The 19,978-nt window shown below is 43.7% G+C and overlaps 1 long non-coding RNA gene across 1 annotated transcript in view; it reads left to right on the forward strand.

Moving 5' to 3' along the window:
* Window positions 1-19,978, forward strand: part of LOC310698098 — a 384,750-nt gene that overhangs the window by 32,792 nt on the left and 331,980 nt on the right. The window lies entirely within an intron of this gene.

The raw sequence follows: 19,978 nt of genomic DNA on the forward strand, positions 1-19,978 counted from the left end.
AGTTTTTACTACAAAAACAGTCTTTGGATAAAGCAAGTGAGACCTGCAAAACATTTTATGTTGTTTTGTTTGAATATTGCTGCTTTACTAAGAGATGGTTACATTCTAAATGTTGCAAGGCACTCCAAGTAATAGAAATCATCAGAAGGACAGGATATAAATATTTGAATGAAATGGTTGAATGAATGAATGAAAAACACCTGCAGGACACATTTCAATCTGAGGGCCATATTCGCCTTCTGAGGGCCACATGACAATGGTGGGCAGGGCCAGAGGGTAAGGTGGGTAGAGCGATCAATGTGAATTTTATCTTTGTACAGCATGCTAATTTCTGCACACTCCTGCACCTTACTTGCTATTCTCCGCCCAGAGAGAGCAAGAGGCATTATCAGAGTTCTTCTAGCCAAGCAAAAACATTTAAGGAGGGTGCAAAGGGAGGATGATAAGAGATGTGGCCTGGGGAGTGGGTATAGATTGGAGAGAGTCTGAGGGGCCAGACAGAGAGTCCCAGAGGGCTACATTAGCCCCAGACCTGAGGTTCTTCATGCCTGATTTAAAAGCATTCAAATATATTTTGTTGTTCTTCTTGTTGTTGTTAGTATATAAAGCTGTAATAGTTGGCGGTCTGCTTTGATACAGCTTAGCTTAGCTTAATATCTCAAGCCGGAAACCTCCAGCTTTGTATATAACAATAAGCAATTTGAAGTACAGGGGCTAAAAGAGGGCTTGGGCAAGCCAATAGATTAAAAACCTCACTTACCACAGCAGTTTCCTGCATGCAATAGACAGGAGTGCAAGAAATGCACATGCACACAGAATTAATATCCTTGGGTATTGAAACCCATGGTCCATGTTGGCCTTTTATTTTGTGTGGCAGAAGAATCACTATCTGTCTTCATCACCATAACTTGCGTCTTGGGCAGGACATTGTGTTAGCTCCCCTGGAAGTATTTAGAAGCAACCAGCAGGAGATAGCATGGGCCAATCACTTGCATCAGGGGAGAAGCCATGCATAGTGGCAATGCTGTCACATCACAGTGCCCCCTGCAAGAGCAAGTCTGCTGCTGAAATGGCACCACCCTGCAAAGGCTTCCCAAACATTTATTTTTATCTCATCAATTTTGTCTAGGGGAGAAGGAGGATAGGAAAAATTTCATATTTGAGAGAGAAGAAGTGAGGCATAGGTTACCTGCAGATGCATGCAACATCATCCAGATACCCTTTATTAAACTGGGATAATTGCTTTTACAGAATCACTTAGCATGAGAAATGTGGGTGAGGAGGAGGTGTGCTTAACCCTTAACCAACTTGCTGTTTTCCTCATTTCAAATTACTTCCTCAAAGCTGACAGTCATTTACACATACAGACCAAACTGTATATGCTACATTGACAAATGTATAGGCCCTCTGGGCCTCCCTACCCTTTCCCTAGGACTCTCCAAACCATGCCTCACCAACTCTGCTCCAGCCCCTCTTCAGTTGTTTTTGCCTGGCTGGAATATGCTCTTTCACTTTGATAACAGTTTTGTATGTCTGAATGGAGAAGGAAGATATATGTGCATGGCTGGAGTTCAATATACCGTACAAAGGTAATATTTATTGCTTCACCCACGTTTGCTTCTGACCAACTCATTTTTGCCTTTGGCCACATCCACTCCTCACATGCAGCCCCCACCCCAATGCTCCCCATGAGGAATGCAGCCCACCAGTTGGGGGGGGGGAGTTACCTACCCTTGGTATGCACATTCATTAACTTATGTGCAGTGCCCCATTCCAAACTCAAACACGCCTACAAGAACCCTTCTGTATGGCATTTCTGAATTAACCAAAATGACGCAAATCCACATAACTAGCTAGCCTTGCTCCTAATGCTTTCAATTTGTTCTAATAGACGTTTAATGAATACTTTATAAAGCTTTGAGTGGGGGTATTTTAAAATCAATGGTGCTATTTTATTGCCATTTGTATTATCTTTAGCTGGATAGTGTCTTGGCTCCCTGGTGCCCATTGATTGAAAGCTCTGATCAATGGGCCAAGTTCAGATCTGCAGTATATGTGCATAGCGAAGGCTCGGTGAAATCTCGGCCCAGTGGTGGCATTGGCAGTGGGGCAGTGGGCAGGTGTTGCACTGGCAGTGGAGGCTGGTGCTCACTGGGACTGGCAGGGTGAGAGGCAAGGAGGACAACGGTTGTTGGAGTCGGAGCCAAATAACTCTAGTTTTGAGTTCTGTTTTGCTTTTGAGAGGAGACTGACAGCCAGCGCCCACCTTCCTGGTACTGATTGCAAGTAAGGAAGTAGACTGGGGGGGGGGGCGACTGAGAGCAAACTGTGCTTGGTGGGGCAGTGCCCCATTCATCTGAATGCAGCAGCCTCCAGTACATCTTACCAATGGGCTTAGGGCAAAGAGAGATGTCTATATTCATTCTTCTTGCTTGGGACATTTTTTTTACAATGAACTCAGGATTTCCAGAAAAACATTCAACCCGATGGAGAAAGGAAGACCCACTTTCCCAAGGGAAGGGATAACATTTTCTGAGAGGCTGGATGGGGGATGATAGAATTGGTGAGGAAGGTGGTTGTATTGCTGTCAGTACGTTTTTTGTTTGTTTGTTTGTTTGTTTGTTTGTTTCAGTAAGTGCCACACTTTTTAACAACAGCAAAAAAATAGGTGCTGGTACTGCGTACCCTTGAGTACCCCTAGAAAAAAGGATTGATTGATGTTTATGGAATCATAAGCATTGTGTTTATTTACTGCTCCTTTTCCCTGTGAAAAAAGGGCTCCCTTTTCTTTCGGAGTGTAGCCTTACACTGATTCAGATCATTCTTCCATCTTGATCAAGTTTGTCTACACTGACTGGCAGCAGCTCTCCAGGGTTTCAACGCAGAGCTTAGCTCTCCACCCTGCTTGCGCCATTGAGGCAAAGACTCCAGGCTGCTCTTTCCCACCAGGAAGCAACAGCCGTTAAGAAAATGAAAATATTCCAGACAAGCTTGCATTCTGTCCCCACCCACCTTTTAAATGGAACAAAGGAAGGGAAGGGATGGCACATTGCATACTATTAAAAATTGGACTGGCGAACTTGGAACGGCAGAAGAGTCTAGAAACATAAAGAGTCTTGCTGGACTTGACTGATACCCTAGCCAAGTCCAACTTCTTGTTCCCTATATTCACCAAGTAGAAGCCTCTGAAAAGTCCACAGGCAAGGCATGAAGGGAATTGTGCTCTCCTATTGCTTTCCAGCAATTGGTACCCAAAATGCACATTGCCTCTGATCCAGGAGGTAGACTGGGTGGGTGGGATTAGTCCAGAGCCTGCAGATACAACAGTATTCCAAGAGCTGCAACTTGCCGTTCGGCATCTCACCACATGGGGCAGCCATTCCCAATACGAAATCTAGTTCAAGCAAAGGCAGGTCCTGATTAAAAAGAAAAACCACAGCTCAATGTAGTTGGCCACAGATGGTGCCAGCTCCGTGTGGCCTCCACATATATGTGGTGGACTATGTGTGAGTCCCTGGGCTGGAAACATGCAGCAAATGCTAATTTATACTTTCTCGTTTAATATGCTGTATGATGCTTGGGGGCATTTTGCATTAGTAACCTGTGAATTCTCATAAGTGAATTAAATGAAATGCACGAGATAGCTTGCAGTTGTTGACTGTGTAGCTTTAGTGTATACAGTCATACCTCGGGTTACAGAGGCTTCAGGTTGGGGTTTTTTGGGTTACGGACTGCCAAAACCGGAACGGGTTACTTCCGGGTTTCGGTGGTCACACATGTGCAGAAGTGCCAAATCGCAACCCGCGCATGCGCAGACATGCCGCTGTGGGTTGTGGATGCTGTGGGTTGTGAACGTGCATCCCGCATGGATCACGTTCGCAACCCGAACTGTACTGGGGGCCTTGTCAGTGGTGGTGGTTTGGCCGTGTTGGGGTTGTAGGGGCGCCTGCTCCCTGACCTATCTTTCAATATTGGTTCTAGGAAGCTGCCTGATACTCCGTCAGACCATTGGTCTGTCTAGCTCAATACTGTCAACATTAATTGGCAGTGGTTCTACTGGATTTCAAGCGGGTGTTCTCTCCCAGTCCTACCTGGAGATACTGGGGACTGAACCTGGGACATTCTGCATACAAACAGATTAGCACTGAGCTACAGTCCTTTCCTTGATAGTGGCAGGTATTCTGTGAGCCAAATTAAATACTTGGCTGCTTAAAGGAATGTCCCTTTTCTCTAACTGGCTGGCAGTGGTTGCATTCATATGGCAATTTAATCCTTTCCCCTGAACTTTTCCTACCTGTTGATTTCAGCATTATATTTGAGATTTTACACAAAGTAAAAGGCACTTCTGGAAAACTACTCAATGAAATGCATGTTTAGTGCTCATTTTCATGTTATTTGATTCCACACACACACATACAAAATATGTTTTCTGTCCTTTTAACACAGAATAGCTCAGGAGTAGAGTGATGAAATTTGGGGGTGTTAGACTGGCATACATCTCCTCTTCACACGCTGGGGTTATCATGGGGGAACAGAAGCACACATGTGCGGAAAGGTTGGGGGCTGTGTGTGCCCCCCAGGCGTGTTCCGACAGTAGCAACATTGTCCAGTGATGTTTGTTGTTGGGTCCCACCATGCTTACTGGTGTGAATGGAAATTAGTGTGACATGCTGGTATATTGGTCAAAACCCTACAATTTCAAAACACAACAGGTACTGCAATGCAAAAGGAACCTTAGAAAATGAGTCAGAAGTGCCAGTGATTATAATCAAGAAAACTAACTCAGTATTCATCATGTCTGAATGCAATCAGCGTTTCATTGGAACAGGTTCTTTGAGTAGTGCCTGGTACTTCAGAAGCCAACTATGATTGGCATGCCCATCATGACTGCCCAGTTACCTGTGTGACTTCACCCTAATCACTTGGGAGCAGAACCAGCACTCTTGCATGTTATTTATTTATTTCATTTATCAATTGCTTCCACGACACATCCTGAAGCAGTTTTGCAATGAAAACATCAACCATAATAAAAACAATTTCAAATTTAATACAGTGGTACCTCTACTTATGGATGCAATCCGTTCCGGGGTGCCATTTGCACCCCAGAAAGTCTGTAAGTAGAGCTTCTGCATGTGCGCATGACGCAAAAGAGTGCTCCTGCGCATGTGTGAAGCGGCGAACCCGGAAGTAAACACTGCAACGTGAAGCAAATGCAACTCAAGTTATGACTGTACAGACTAGGATAACAATCTTGACTTAAAGGACTTGTTGGAAAGTGAAGACCTGCGATAGGAACCAGAAGGCTAATGGAGATAGCACTTGTCTGATATAAAATGGGAAGGAGCTCCAAAGTGTATGTGTCAACCAGATTGAAGGCCTGATTCCTACACCATATAGAAAGAAACTCCTGGTGAGATGGTAACTGTGGGAGTCCGTCTGCTGCAATGTACAGTGTTTGGCAGGGTATATATAGGGTGAGATTATTGTTTAGGGCTTGGGCAGCAGTACAAAGTGCTTTGAACTTAGCCCACTAGGTAATTGGCTCTTTGCTGGGAATACTGTGGTACTGCTAGCATGCCCATTTGCTCCACAGTTCTGTACACTGTTTTCGAACTCTTATGAATTTTGTAAATCCCTTTGGAGTCAAATATGATGAAGGGTAGTATACAAATAAAATATCATTTCAGAATACTGGAATACTGGATTCCTTCCATAGCGACCCTCACAAGTGTCCCTCTTTTCCAGAGACAGTCCTGGATTTACAGAAGCTGCCCCAGTTTCTGATTTGATCCCAGAATATCCCATTTTTTTCCTTAGGACGTCCCTATTTTCACTGGAGAAATGTTTGTGGGCTTGGAGTTATGTGACCCCCAAGCCAAGGAGATAAGTAACTATAGCACCTTTAGAAGATACCTGAAGATACATAGGGAAGTTTTTTTTAATGTTTAATGTTTTATTATGTTTTTATATATGTTGGAAGCTGCCCAGGCTGGGGAAACCCAGACACGTGGGCAGGATATAAATATTATTCTTATTCTTATTATTTGGGACATCCCTATTTTCATTGGAGAAATATTGGAGGGCTTGAAAGTAGCTGGAACCACTTTGCCTTCACCGCAGGAACTGGCCTGTGCCTCCACAGTTGATTAATCTATGGGCTCAGTTTAATCAATTGAACCCATGTGTATACATTCTGATGAATAAATAAACATATATAAACAGTGGTTCTACTCCCTGCTCCCCTGGAGAAAGAGAAGGTACACCCCCCAGCCCTCATGTAGAAAGCTTAACTATTTTGGAATTCAAAGAGCAACTTTCTCTTGTCCCTCCCTGAAGGACCCGAGGGTCACACTCAGGGTTAATCTGCTGGTTGGTAATCTCCCTAGTGAGTGGGGGAAAGAAAGCAGAGAATATGGAGAAAGTCCCAGGGTCAGCTCATGGCCTAGGGTGCTCTTAACCCCTTCCCACCTGCAGCTGACCTTCCACTGCGTCTTAATTGGGAGAATTCTGTCTGTGAACTAGGAAAGCTGGGCTTTCTCTCATCTCCAGGCAAAAATGCTCCATCTCATGCAGCTGTCTGGAACAGAAGGTATTTGGTATTGTGTCTGCAGAAATGCTAAACAGCTGAGGAGCTCTGCTAGATAACTTGCATATTCCACATTCATGCTGATTTGCTTATCCAAAGCTCAGTATTGCAGCGCAGTTCTCAAGTTCTCCAGTCAAGTAACATGTACAAGACTGCATATTTATTAGCATATACGTGCATTAGGAATCTGTATTAATGAAAATAACATAGAAAAATGCTTCACATATTGGGGAGAATTGCTCTGCAAAACAGTGTAAGGCAAAATTGCACACAGCTGTGTTTCTTAGGAAAAAATTGCACTAAAGTGAGGACATATTTTCATTAGGATTTCTTCTTTTTTTAATTAACAGGGCAAAATGACTGGCCTTCTTGAATATGAGGGAAGTTCTAAGGTGCACTGTGTTGTCTTCTGAAACTGACCAATTTTAACACAGATCTGAAGTCCGGTTTCTGACAGTGAAACCATTAAGAATCCTCTTCATGGTTTAGTCCTGCATTCAGGGCTGGCTGATTTTTGTCCCCAAAACCACAGAGCATTTCCTATCAGAAGAAGGGTGGGTGCCGCTACCACTTAAACAATGGACACAGCCCACACACCCTCCACCATCTGAAGAAAACCCATTAATCCCAAATTTAATCTAAGTTTAGTCTACAGTAGAATTACAAAACACACATACACACATCCATATTTAGAAAGCGGCAATGTTAGATGTGGACACACAATGCATTTTTTTTATAAAAAAAAATAAAGACTCCTTGCACTCCATTCCCGCCCCCCTTTCTTCCTGACCATGGCGGGCCTGCCCCCCTCTCCCCCTTCTTGCCTGCTCTCCAGCAGCTACTCCAAGCTGCGCAAAGGAGAAGGCCAGCAGTGGCAGCCATGGAGAGGCAACAGGGTGTTCCTTCACAGCCACCGTGGCTGTCGCCATTCAGGACAAGCACCAGATCCAACTCCTCTCTGAGCTCAGCTATGGTGGTGCTGGCGTGAGAAATAGGAACATTCCAGGATCAAGTCAGAAGCTGGAGTGGCTTTCATAAATCTTGGACTGTCCTTTGGCAGGGGGGGGGGGGAGCACTTGGAGGGTGTTATGTACTAAACCTGGATCCTAGAACAATAGGCAGGTAGGATCCTAGAATGCAACAACTGATTGGCTTGCAGGAGAAGACCAATAAAGTTCCAGGAGGAAGTTAATCAGCCTATTAGGCTGGTAGGATCGTAGAATGCAACAACTGATTGGCCTGCAGGAGAAGACCAATCAGCCTCCAGGGGGGAAGCAGAATCAGCCAATCAGACGGGACTCATTGTGTAAATAATGTATACAAAAGCCTGAGGTTTGGGGGGGGAATTCAATCACTGTCTTACAAGCTGCAATAAAGAGCATGAAATCACTGCAGGACTCTGAGTATATTTCAGAGGGTATGATGCTCAAGCAGTCTCCTTGATTTAGTGCGGTATGTGAACCAGGCCACTAGGTAGTGATAGTTCTGCAGGCCTGTACACTCCTAAAACAGCACAAGTGCTTGCCTTTTTTAAAATCTCTAAGTCATTTTATTTTTTGCTGTTTCAGAGACAAACTAAATATGCTAAACTCATTGCTGCCTGTTGCATTCCTTTCTCTCATTTATAAAACAATTACTAGCAGGAAGAGAGGGGGGCATTATATCATTTTATTTGCTAAATTTCTATACCGCCCTTCTTCTAAAGATCACGGTTTACAATACAAAAGCACAAAAATACATAACAAGAAGGCCATGGGTTGTTTAAATCACAAAAGGCCTGGGAGAAGAAGGTTAACACCCGCCTCCATACTCCTCACAGTCCTCACAACCTCCAGACCCTGAAATCATCATCTGAAGCCCTTCTTCATGTGCCCTGTCTGGGGGTTGGGTGGCAACACGAGAATGGGCCTTTCCTGTGATGGCTCCCCATTTGGGGTGTGCTTTCCCTAGGGACATTTGTCTAGTGCCTTCATTGCATATATTTATGTGCCAGGCAAAAACATTCCTCTTCTCCACTGTGGCCCTGCTGGAAACAGACCCTCCAAGTGTCTCTATTTTCCAGGGACATCCCTGATTTAGGGAAGCTATCCTGGTTTCTGATTTGATCCTGGAATGTCCCACATTGGTGGGTATGGGGTTATCTAATCCCTGAGCTGTCTGGAGGCAATCCTGTATAGAGAAGGTTTTTTAATGTTTAATTATGTTATATATATATATGTTGGAAGCTGCCCAGAGTGGCTGGGGCAACCCAGTAAGATGTGTGGGGTATAAATAGTAAAATTATCATTATGGAATGAGACGTCCCTGTTTTCATTGGAGAAATGTTGGAGTGTATGGCTGGAAATTGTATCCCTGCACCCACTGTAAAGGGTATGGCAAGCTGCCTAGAAATCTGAACAGGAGCATTTACCATTGCAGCATTTTGTTCCAAGGCCCACTTGCTAATACACAGTATTAAATTAAAGAAAACACCTTCAAACACATTGCTCTACCCAGGGCCAGATTAAGAGCTTTAGAGGTTCTGAGCACTATATATGGTGCCCCTGTCATAAATAGGCAAACTAAAAACAATACTAAACCATAAAACAAAACTGTTTTTTGAAATGACACAAAATTTAAGAGTTATGCTGCAATGTCCATGCATGTGTGGCATGTGCAACACAAGACAAGATCTTATCTCCTTGCATTATTTTGATCTATATGATTAAAACAGGTGGGGATAAGTAATAAAAAGAGAACAGGAAAATGGGGGAAGAGCCTATAGTGGAGTGCAAGGAAGTCTAACAAACTTCTGATTTTCCCCATGATGGCTACAGTGGTACCTCAGGTTACATATGCCTCAGGTTACATACGCTTCAGGTTACAGACTCCGCTAACCCAGAAATAGTGCTTCAGGTTAAGAACTTTGCTTCAGGATGAGAACAGAAATCGTGCTCCGGTGGCTTGGCGGCAGCAGGAGGCCCCATTAGCTAAAGTGGTGCTCCAGGTTAAGAACAGTTTCAGGTTAAGAACGGACCTCTGGAATGAATTAAGTACTCAACCCGAGGTACCACTGTACTTTGATGCCAGAAAGAAAGAAAGAAAGAAAGGGGGATCAAATGTGAAATTCTTTCCAAAAAAAATCTATTTGTGTATGTGTGCCTCTACTTAGCTGGTGCCCTAAGCCTGTGTTTCGGTCCTAGCTTTTTTGGTATTGATCTCCCTATTTTCCTCCCACCCACATGGCATGTACTTTCAGTCACCCTCCCCAGAAGAAAAAAAAAACTCTCAATAAGACAGAACTGCATGTGGAGACTTGAGTGTAGTCTTGAGTGAAGACCTGAGATAATATATGTGATTTACAGCCCACTCCTAAACATGTTTACTCGGAAATAAATTATGCATTATTATACACCACTCTTTCTCGGAGGACCCCAGCTTGGCTTACATATAGTTCCCAAGTGGCTTCTGCCCGGGCTACTTACAGGGTCAGGCAAGCTTTGCTTCAGCAGAACCCCTCCTCCCCACACACCGCAAGCAACAACTTCTCTCAAACTGGTCTCTTGAATGCTGAGTTACAAGGGACTCAGTCTCTAGTAAAGATTAGCCTTTGGGGCAATATTTTCACTTGTGTGTCTCTGAGACCTGGGTAAAAGTTGGGATGTGTGCAGCAGTGGTTCGTATCAGACTAGGACCTGGAGAGACCCAGGTTCAAATCCCGACTTGGCCATGAGGGCTCCACAGGTGACCCCTGAGCTGGTTGCTGCCTTTCAGCTGTGGCTGCTTCACAGGGTTGTTGCGAGGATAAAACGGGCAGGTGGAGAAAAATGCACATCGTCTTGAGCTACTTTGAGAAAAAGGTATGGTATAAATGCACTGAATGAATAATAGGTAAAGGTAAAGGGACCCCTGACCATTAGGTCCAGTCGTGACTGACTCTGGGGTTGCGCGCTCATCTCACTCTATAGGCCGAGGGAGCCGGCGTACAGCTTCCAGGTCATGTGGCCAGCATGACTAAGCCGCTTCTGGCGAACCAGAGCAGCGCACGGAAACGCCGTTTACCTTCCTGCCGGAGTGGTACCTGTCTACTTGCACTTTGACATGCTTTCAAACCTGCTAGGTGGGCAGGAGCAGGGACCGAGCAATGGGAGCTCACCCCGTCTCAGGGATTTGAACTGCCGACCTTCTGATCAACAAGTCCTAGGCTCTGTGGTTTAACCCACAGTGCCACCCGCGTCCCTAGAATGAATAATAGGCCAACCTAAAATTTAAAAAGAGCCCTGCTTGATCAGAACAACAATCCACCTAGTCCAGAGATAGTCAGTGTGGTTATCTAGCTCCCACAAACTTCAGCCAACGTTGTCAGCAGTCAGGGTCCCAAACTGGTTAACCTTGATCTGGCTGTGCATGACACTCCCTCCCATAAACTGACCTGGTCTGACCCAACGAACCTGGATCTGGTCCTGCATTAATTCAAGGGTGGGCTAAGAAGGAGATACTTCTCCTCTTCTGACTGCAGTGCAGACAGCAAGAGGATCCAGTCCTTCTCTCCTGTGTTCCCTACATGGTTTCGGGGTGGGGGCACACTGCTTAAGCAGGTCATTGCAGTCAGTCAGTCAGTCAGTCAGTCAGTCAATCAATCAATCAATGATGCATATGCACATTTTGGCAAGCAGTTCTCCCTAATATAATGAATGCATTACTGTATGTTATTTTCACTAATATATAAATTTTATGCGACTTCATCCCAAATGCATGCATTTCTGTATATATTGTTTGGTTGGAGAACTGCGCAGCAAAATGCAAAGATTTCAAAGGGCCTGGCATATTGGCCTGCGAAGTAGGAATTAGGTAGTTTCTAATTAAAATGCGAACAAAATCTAATTCCTCCTCTGTCCCTAGTATGCAAGCCCCAACTGAACTATGGGGGACTTACTTCTGAGTAGGGGGACTTACTGTATATAGGATTGCGCTGAAACAGAGGCAGCATGATAAAAAAAACAAACCACTTTAATCAATGGTGCTGTGCCAGGTGGAAATAACTTGAAGGGAGGTGGAAGGAGGCTGTAGACCCCAGACCAGCTGGAGAAGTGAAAGCTTTGATGCTTGTTAAAGATGCGTTGGCTTAGCTACTCTTGCTTTTTTCTTCCCTCCGCCCTCTCCTCCCCCCACCGCACCCCTCCCCAGCTCTTGGAGATGGAGTATTCTGCAGCTTCGCTCTCCCCCCTCGCCTTCCCTCCCCAGCTTTGCTTCCTTAGGAGGGCTAATTGTAGCAGCACGAATAACATATGGCCAGGCAGGGCTACCTGCTGGTGCACCAGATGTGAACTGGGTGCCGTCGATCAAGAGCACATTGAAAAGCTTCGCCTCCCTGTCTGTCTCCGGCAGTTGCTCGCCCTCTGCAGAAGCAGGTCTCTGAATGACGGCTCTTAAAAGGGCCACTCAAGTTGGTCTCGCTCCCTGTGGCTGTCTGTATGCCTTGGGGGAAAATACTGGGGGGGTGGGGTGGGGGAGAATGCGCCTGCTTTTTTTCCCTGTGACACTTGTCTCGTGTTTTTCCAGCTGCTCGTCAGGCCCAGAACACTGGACGTGAAGGTTTCGTGTGTGTCTTAATTTATATCAAGAATCTTAACGTATTTGGGAGGCTCTCATCAGGACTTATATTCACAGAAACTTCTTTTCAGCGAAGCAGCATACTGATTAAAAGGGGGCATGATCCCAAGCATGTGCAGAGTATCTTCCTTTCATCACTGAGCAGGGAGTTCCCAAAATGGAATTAAAGGATGGGGGTGGGGGTGGGGAGGCAGGGTGCCTAACTGAAAGACTTATAGTGGCTGTAATTTTAAAAGTGAAACACTGACTGTGTACACACCATACATTTAAAGCACATTTAAAACACACATACCCAAAGTATTCTAGGGACTGTAGTTTGTTAAGCGTGCTGGGAACTGTAGGTCTGTGAGGGCATAAAGTACAGTTTCCCAGGATTATTGTGGGAGGGAATGTGCTTCAAATGTGCTTCAAATGAATGGTGTGTATGCAGTTTCCAGGCAAACTCAGACAGTAACAATTCCAAGGAAGATACCCTGAGGATCATCTAGTTCAACCCCCTGCAATGCAAAAATGTGCAGCTGCATATTTCAAACCTGCAACCTTGGTGTTACGCGTATCGGCACCACACTCTAACCAACTGAACTAACATGTTCTTTTCTAATTCCCAACAGAAATAGAGATGCACATAGCTTCACGTTAGCTGGGCTGAATCACTTTCCTCCTTTTTCTTTTTAATGCAAAGCATCTCCAGGATCTGATTTTTAAAATGCTCAGTTCAGATTCAGATGTAAGGGTAATGGCAAAATTCAGAGTAGCCTGAAACATCACCTCCGCTTGAATACTGGTGCACAATTAAAGTTGCTGTGGAGATCTTGTGCAACAACCCATTTGTCTCCCAAATCGGACTTCTTTTGCGTACAGCAAGTGATAAGGAAATACTCTAGTCTAGAAAGTATGGGACAATTGGGAAATAATTTGTAATGAATTGAAAAAATGTTTAAAATTACTTTCGCAAAAAACCCGAGTCCTTTCTTCTGAGATTAACCCAGAATGAAATCCCCAGGTGTCAGAAATGGTTAATCATGTACACAACAACTGTGGCCCATGTTCCATTAGCCCAAAAATGGAAAGTGAGTGAGGTCCCAACTAAAGAGGACTGGCAACTCAAGTTGACAAAATATGCACAGTTTGCAGATTTAACATATAGAATAAGAGAGCAAGAAGAACATAGGTTTAAAGAAGATTGGAATACGTTTATTGAGTATATGGAAAACTGTGTACAGCTGAAAACACTGGTAGCATTAAGATAAATTCAACAGAGTAAATCTTGATGGATGTAATAGTGAAAAATCGATTGGAATGGTTATTGTAAAATATGCAGGGATGTAAGATATGCAAAATGAACCATGGAAAGAGAAGTAGGGAAGTCATTGGATATTTTAAAGTCTGCAAAATGTTTATTTGAAATTGTAAAACAGAAAATTTAATTAGAAAATTATTATAAAAAATAGAAAGTGTGGGATAAACAATTGCTTGGTGGAACATGATATAACCCTGCTGCAAGCAAATCAGAAAGGATGCTCAATAAATAGACATTGTGTTCTAACATTTTTTATAAAAACTAAATAAATCCAGGCTGCCATAGGCTTTTGCTTATCTCTGGCTTATGCTGTAAAGAAGCTTTGTTCCTCCTCAGCACTCTACAGTTGATTGCAATTATTACTATATGTTACCTTTGTAATATTGTTCTGTTGTAAGCCACCCAGGAAATATTTATTGATTTTTTTAAAATATGCATTTAAAAATAAACAAGCAAACCTACAAAACATAAAATCTCTTGATGGGCCCAGCAGACATCACATAAGGAAAGTTCTGGCAATGAGAAGTGCAGTTAGGTAACTGTTGGCTCTGGACTTAATAGTCTAATGGAAGCCCCCACCTCTTGCCCTGTGGATGGTAGTTTGTATTACTTCCCTCACTTCCACAAGTGGGAAGGCAGACTGTGTTTGGGGCCCCTCCTACTCATTCTGCTGAGTAGGGCCCTGCCCCAAGGTATGTACCCTGATGGTGCCTCTGCTTGCCAAATGACCAATTTGGGTACGTTGTGCAATGCAAAATCCTGGCTTACAATTTGAGAGTCAGCAGTGACACTCGCACACATAGAAATATGCTCTGGCGTACATTTGTGAAGGGGGGGTGTGTATTGGGGCTTAGTAAGCCAGAGTTTCTTCTTCCGTTTCCCATAATGACCCGAAAGTAGATTTTTGTCTTTTGAATTTGAACAGCTTCTCATTAATCATTCATTGTTAACCTTAAATTGGAGACCACTGGCATCAACGAGATATTTTTGTGGCTATTTTAACAACTAAATCTTCCAAAACATGCTATTTAGGATTATACCAAAATATACCATTTGTGTGTTGATATGTATATGTATGAGTTATATGTATTTTGGAGTGTTTTTAATGTATTGCATTATTTTTTAAGATGTAGATCACCCTGTGACCTTATGGTAAAGGGCAGGTAACAAATATAATTATGTATAATTAATTAACAATAAAAATAACAATGAGATGATTGCAGCAACAATAACAGAGTTGGGCAATTTTTCCTTTCCTTTCCTCATATTCCCATTTCCGTCTTACTTTCTCTGTCTCCCTCTTTCTCTTTCCTCCCCTTTTAGATCTTCTCTTCTTCCACAAACTGCCATGGTCTTTGCATCTATGTCATCCAAAGCCCTGGGGGAGCCGAAGAAAGCAGATAAATTGGCAATAATAATCCTTCTGTTATCCCTCCAGGGGATGGAGAGATTTGGGATGGATCTTGTCTTTTAAAGAGACACTTGAAGCTGAGGGAAGAGGAGGCCAAAGCTGGAGGGGTGTGTGACCACATTACACACTTACAAAACTCATGGGGAGTCCCTGGACAATTGAAGTAATGAGGCAGAAACAATCCATAATCTCCTGTTTGCTCAGCTGAGAGTGAAAATAAATATAAAGAAAAGGGGGCTATGGGATAGAGGTCCAACTCCACCAGTGGCTGGTAAACCCAGTGATGATTTTGACAAGGTGCAAGTTCTTCATCAGACAGTCTTTTAGTGGAGCCACCCTAGAACAAGGATGGTCAAAAACCAAATCAGGATCTACTGCCCAGTCTTTGGCCAACCGCTGGGTAATTTGTGGTTGATCACTAAGGATATCTGACTCCCAATTCTTTAACAATGGCCACAATAACATGAGCCTCTCTCCTGCAAAAAGAAGAAAGTGTGGTTTAAGGTAATGATGAATTTGTGTTAGGAAGGCCTGTGAACTCAGTTCATTTTGGTTCACAGAACCCAAATCACTGTACAGTAAACAGCTGCTCAGAGTCTCTCTCCCCTCACAGTTCTTTCTCTGGAAACAGCTCCCTTATGAGGAGGAGTGCATCTCTGGAGGTGAAGTCATACTGCTGGAAAATTACAGCGCCTGCTGTGGCTGCAGAGATCAATAAAGGAGAGGCATGTTTTGTTGCAGCTGGGGCAGATGAAGGCGTCTGGTTCTGCTGCAGATGCACTGTGGCATTTCTTCTCTCTCTGCCCCTCCTAGTGGTCATTCCTGCTTGGTCACTGCTGTGGATGCACAACCAAACTCGCTCCAGGCACCGCAGTTGTCAGCAAGGGATTCCCACATGGTGGGGTTGATGTTCTCAGCCTTCATGGTCATGTTTGCAGACATCTTTGTAACACAGAGTTGGCCTGCCAACAGACCTGGTGCCTGAAGCCCGCTCCCTGTAGACCTTGTCCTTGGGCATCTTGCCAATTTCCATTCTGTGGACATGGCCAAACCAGCGTAGACGTCACTGAGACAGGAGATTATTGAAATTATATAATATTATTGAAATTATAGAATGAAAACTGGAGTGTGGGTGAGAAGGACTGAGCAAGTGAAGGTTAGATTGTGAAGGAAGGATTGTTTTTCAAAGTTACCATGAGAGTGAGACAGAATAACACATACAGAGGGGCCTCTTGCAGAATCTTGGAAGCAGGATGGCAGAAGGAACGGAAGCTGCTTGCCATGCCTTGTGCTTCTTGCTGTGCCTCGTGAGTAGCTGCCTCTTTGCAAGTTTGAAAAGTGTGCAAATATTGCTATTTGAAATATTTGGGTGTGCCACCCCTCACTACTTGATGGTTGAGGTTGTGTTGCACTGGCCTTGCAATGCCTAAATAAACAGCCTGTTTTGCTGAGCTCTGGAATCTGGGTTTTATTGGCTGTCCAGGCTGAACCCACAGGGCAGGGATCAGCAAACTTTTTCAGCAGAGGGCCGGTCCACTGTCCCTGGGACTTTGTGGGGGGCTGGACTATAGAGTGGTACCTCAGGCTAAGTACTTAATTCGTTCTGGAGGTCTGTTCTTAACCTGAAGCACCACTTTAGCTAATGGGGCCTCCCTCTGCTGCCGTGTCACCGGAGCACGATTTTTGTTCTCACCCTGAAGCAAAGTTCTTAACCCGAGGTACTGTTTCTGGGTAATCGGAGTCTGTAACCTGAAGCATATGTAACCTGAAGCGTATGTAACCCGAGGTACCACTGTATTTTGGAAAGGGAAAAAAAAGAATGAATTCCTATGCCCCACAAATAACCCAGAGATGCATTTTAAATAAAAGGACACATTCTACTCCCAGACCGTCCGCAGGCCAGATTTAGAAGGCCGGATCCAGCCCCTGGGCCTTAGTTTGCCTACTCGTGCCACAGGGTTTTTGGTATTGAACCCCAATATTTCCCCAACGGTACCAGGCTGGCAAAGCCTGATCTAAAGGAACTACTTCCCCTCAGGGAAGTGCTGGTAATGCACTTGCTAAAAACTTTTATTCTTATTCAGGTGGTTTTTCCAGCACTTTAATCAGCACTGGGTACTGCTGTTTCATTTATTAATTAGACATTATTTAATGTGCTGTTTCTAAGTAATCTGTATTTTGTTTCAACGAACAGCCTTAATATTTTTTGAATTATAGGTGGCATATAAATGATTTTCAAATAAAATAAAATAAAGTTTATAACATTTTTCTTTTGGGTGAAGTCTGGTTACATTTGTTCACCCTTATTGCAAAGCTTCCCAGAAAATGAAGCCCATCTTTGATGTCCAATGGTAGCTGTTGCAAGGAAGGGCTTTGTCTTTTAATAATCTCATTCCTTCTGCTCTAGACTTTCAAAGCTTTAACTTCTGGTAAAGTGGTGATAGTTCATCTACAAGCTCATTGCAAGCCCCTGTGTGATGCATCCCGCATGGGCCAAAGTCCAGGATCCAGAAAAAAATTCTGCTTGCACCGGTGAGCAAGGATCAGATTTCTCTGGACCAAGAAGCTTCTCCCACAATTCCTAGAAAAGTCCCTGCGGACACACTTAGCATCTTAATTGGCTGTACAGCTGTTTTTTGTTGTACGAGGAGGGGTTGGGGGAGCTAGACAAACTCTTTATTAAAGGGTAGGGGGGCATCATTTGTAGCAATTATTCTCAAATTGAGGTGGAGGAAGCTGTCATTCCGGCATTTACTGTTTCTTCTCCCTTGTACAGTTGTTGTGTTTTCTTTCTCATGACAGTGATGTTGGAGTATCACACAAGCACCCTGTCAGGAGAGATATGCAGTAAACACTTGACACCTAAGTGCAAGAATACATGGCCTGTGGCAAATATGAATTATTCAGCCAGAAATCAAGATAATTTTGCTTCTCACTTAAGAAACTAAGTCTCTTCCTTTCTTCCCTGTCTTAGTATCTCTTTTCTGCTGTATCCTTTCTCTCTTCCCATCTTTTTTTTTATTCATTCTTTCTGTAACTAACTACAATTAATGTAATGACTTATTTTCTTCTAGGGTATTTCCAGACCCATGATACTAGTACACACAGTTGTTTGGGGCGGGTGGCGTTGTTTTGTTTTTGCAGAGTCCATCATCACACGGCCAATCCATACTCCCCAGCCCTCATTTTAATATGGGTTCCCTCTTTCTGCAGAAAATTTGGGGAGTAAAAATAACTCATCATGTGACTACAATCGCGGCTGGTATGGAAGCTTATCCATGTATTGTTATTAATAGTACTTTGATTTCTTGCCCACCCTTCACCATAAGGTCCCTGGGTGGGTTACAGAAATTTAAAATCCAATATTAAAAATAGTTCAAAACAAATTACCACCACCAGGATAGCATGGTACCTAAACACACACACACACACACACACACACACACACAGTCATACCTCATGTTACATTTGCTTCAGGTTGCACATTTTCAGGTTGCGTCCCACAGCGACCCGGAAGTACTGGAAAGGGTTACTTCCGGGTTTTGCCACTCGCGCATGCGCAGACGCACAAAATGACAAATCATGACCCACGCATACACAGACACGCAGGAGCGGGTTGCGTTCCTCTCAGGTTGTGAATGGGCCTCCATATAATCTCAGGTGTTAAGGACCATGGTGAAGAGGAGCATCTTCCACACATGATAGAAACTATCTAATGAACACACTTACGTGAGGAAGGAATTCTGCAACCTAAGAGCTGCTACAGAGAATGCCCTCTCCTGGTTGCCCTCCCTGAACTTCTGTGAGTGGTGGAACTGCCAAGAGGTTCCTCTCTGCTGATCTTATTATAAAGGTCTATAGCGGAGGCAGTATTTCAGATATATATTTGATGGGTAAAGAGGGTTTCTTGGGGGTTTTCTATTGCCACTTCCCCTGCTTCTGTTTGCGCTTTACCTGAATACAACCTAGCCATTTCATTTTTGTTGACCTAGAGGATGTGACCCTGCCTGTCTACATGTATTGCACATTCATGGTACATCCATGAGTCCTTATTAGTCTTGTGAAAGGCCTATTTGGAGTCCCACCAAGAAGGTCTATTGGTGAGCCATTTGCTGCATGGGTAAGAATTGCTGGACTGGAACAACTGTGGGGCCCTTCAGTCACTGTTGGGTTAGTGGATTTTGCAAGCATCCTGCTGGCCAGCATGAAGAATGGCCACGGCTATGGCAACCTTGCTGAGTTGGCAGTGTTGAGTGGGGGGAGCAGCCCTCTCACAAGGAGAGTTGTGTGCTATATTTTCTAACAGGTTTTTTAAAGAAGATATTAAGCAAATTGCCATATGATTCCACTTCTGCCGCTGTATCCCTTAAACACCACCAATTCTATGTTTAGTAAGGAACAGGGAGAAATCTGATTTAGTTCATATTTAAAGGCAAATCTGCACCTAATTTGCACTTTCCAAAACAATATGAGAACCAGAACAGTCATCCTTCAAAATTACTTCTCTCATTTTTGGAATGCAGTTTTCCAGCCAAGCAATGTGTATACAAATGCATATACTAGAGTAAAGTGTGCCTAAAAATGCATATATTCGTGATATACAAAAATGCATTGGACTAGGGGAAATTGCTTGCAACAATGTGTATTTTAAGCAAAAGTACACACATACAGTTGTGTATATTAGGAGAGATTTGCACTGGAAGGCTGACAAATTTTCAAGAGGACTATTTAAAAAGTGAATTTGAAAACTTATGTAGTGGTGAATTGAACTTAAGATTGGAAAATTAAGAACCTGAGAGAAACCAAAACTGACAGATTCACTCATCCCTGGTGCTTAGTGTTTAATATGCTTTCACCTAGGGCAATCTGAAATGAAATCAAAAGCAATCAAATGCATTCCACAAAATGGAATGCTACTATGTAATATTGTGGTGGAAATGAATCTATTTATCACACTTTCATCTTCAACCCCCATCCCTACAGCCCTTCATTTTGCCCAGTTTGAAATGTCCTGATAGCATTTGCTCTTGTGCACTTTACCCCACCTCCCAGAACTGTAATGGGAAAATTACTGCAGCTCTTCTCCTGA

This window comes from Podarcis liolepis (assembly GCF_965112155.1).
Source record: "Podarcis liolepis genome assembly, chromosome: Z".
NCBI lineage: Eukaryota > Metazoa > Chordata > Lepidosauria > Squamata > Lacertidae > Podarcis > Podarcis liolepis.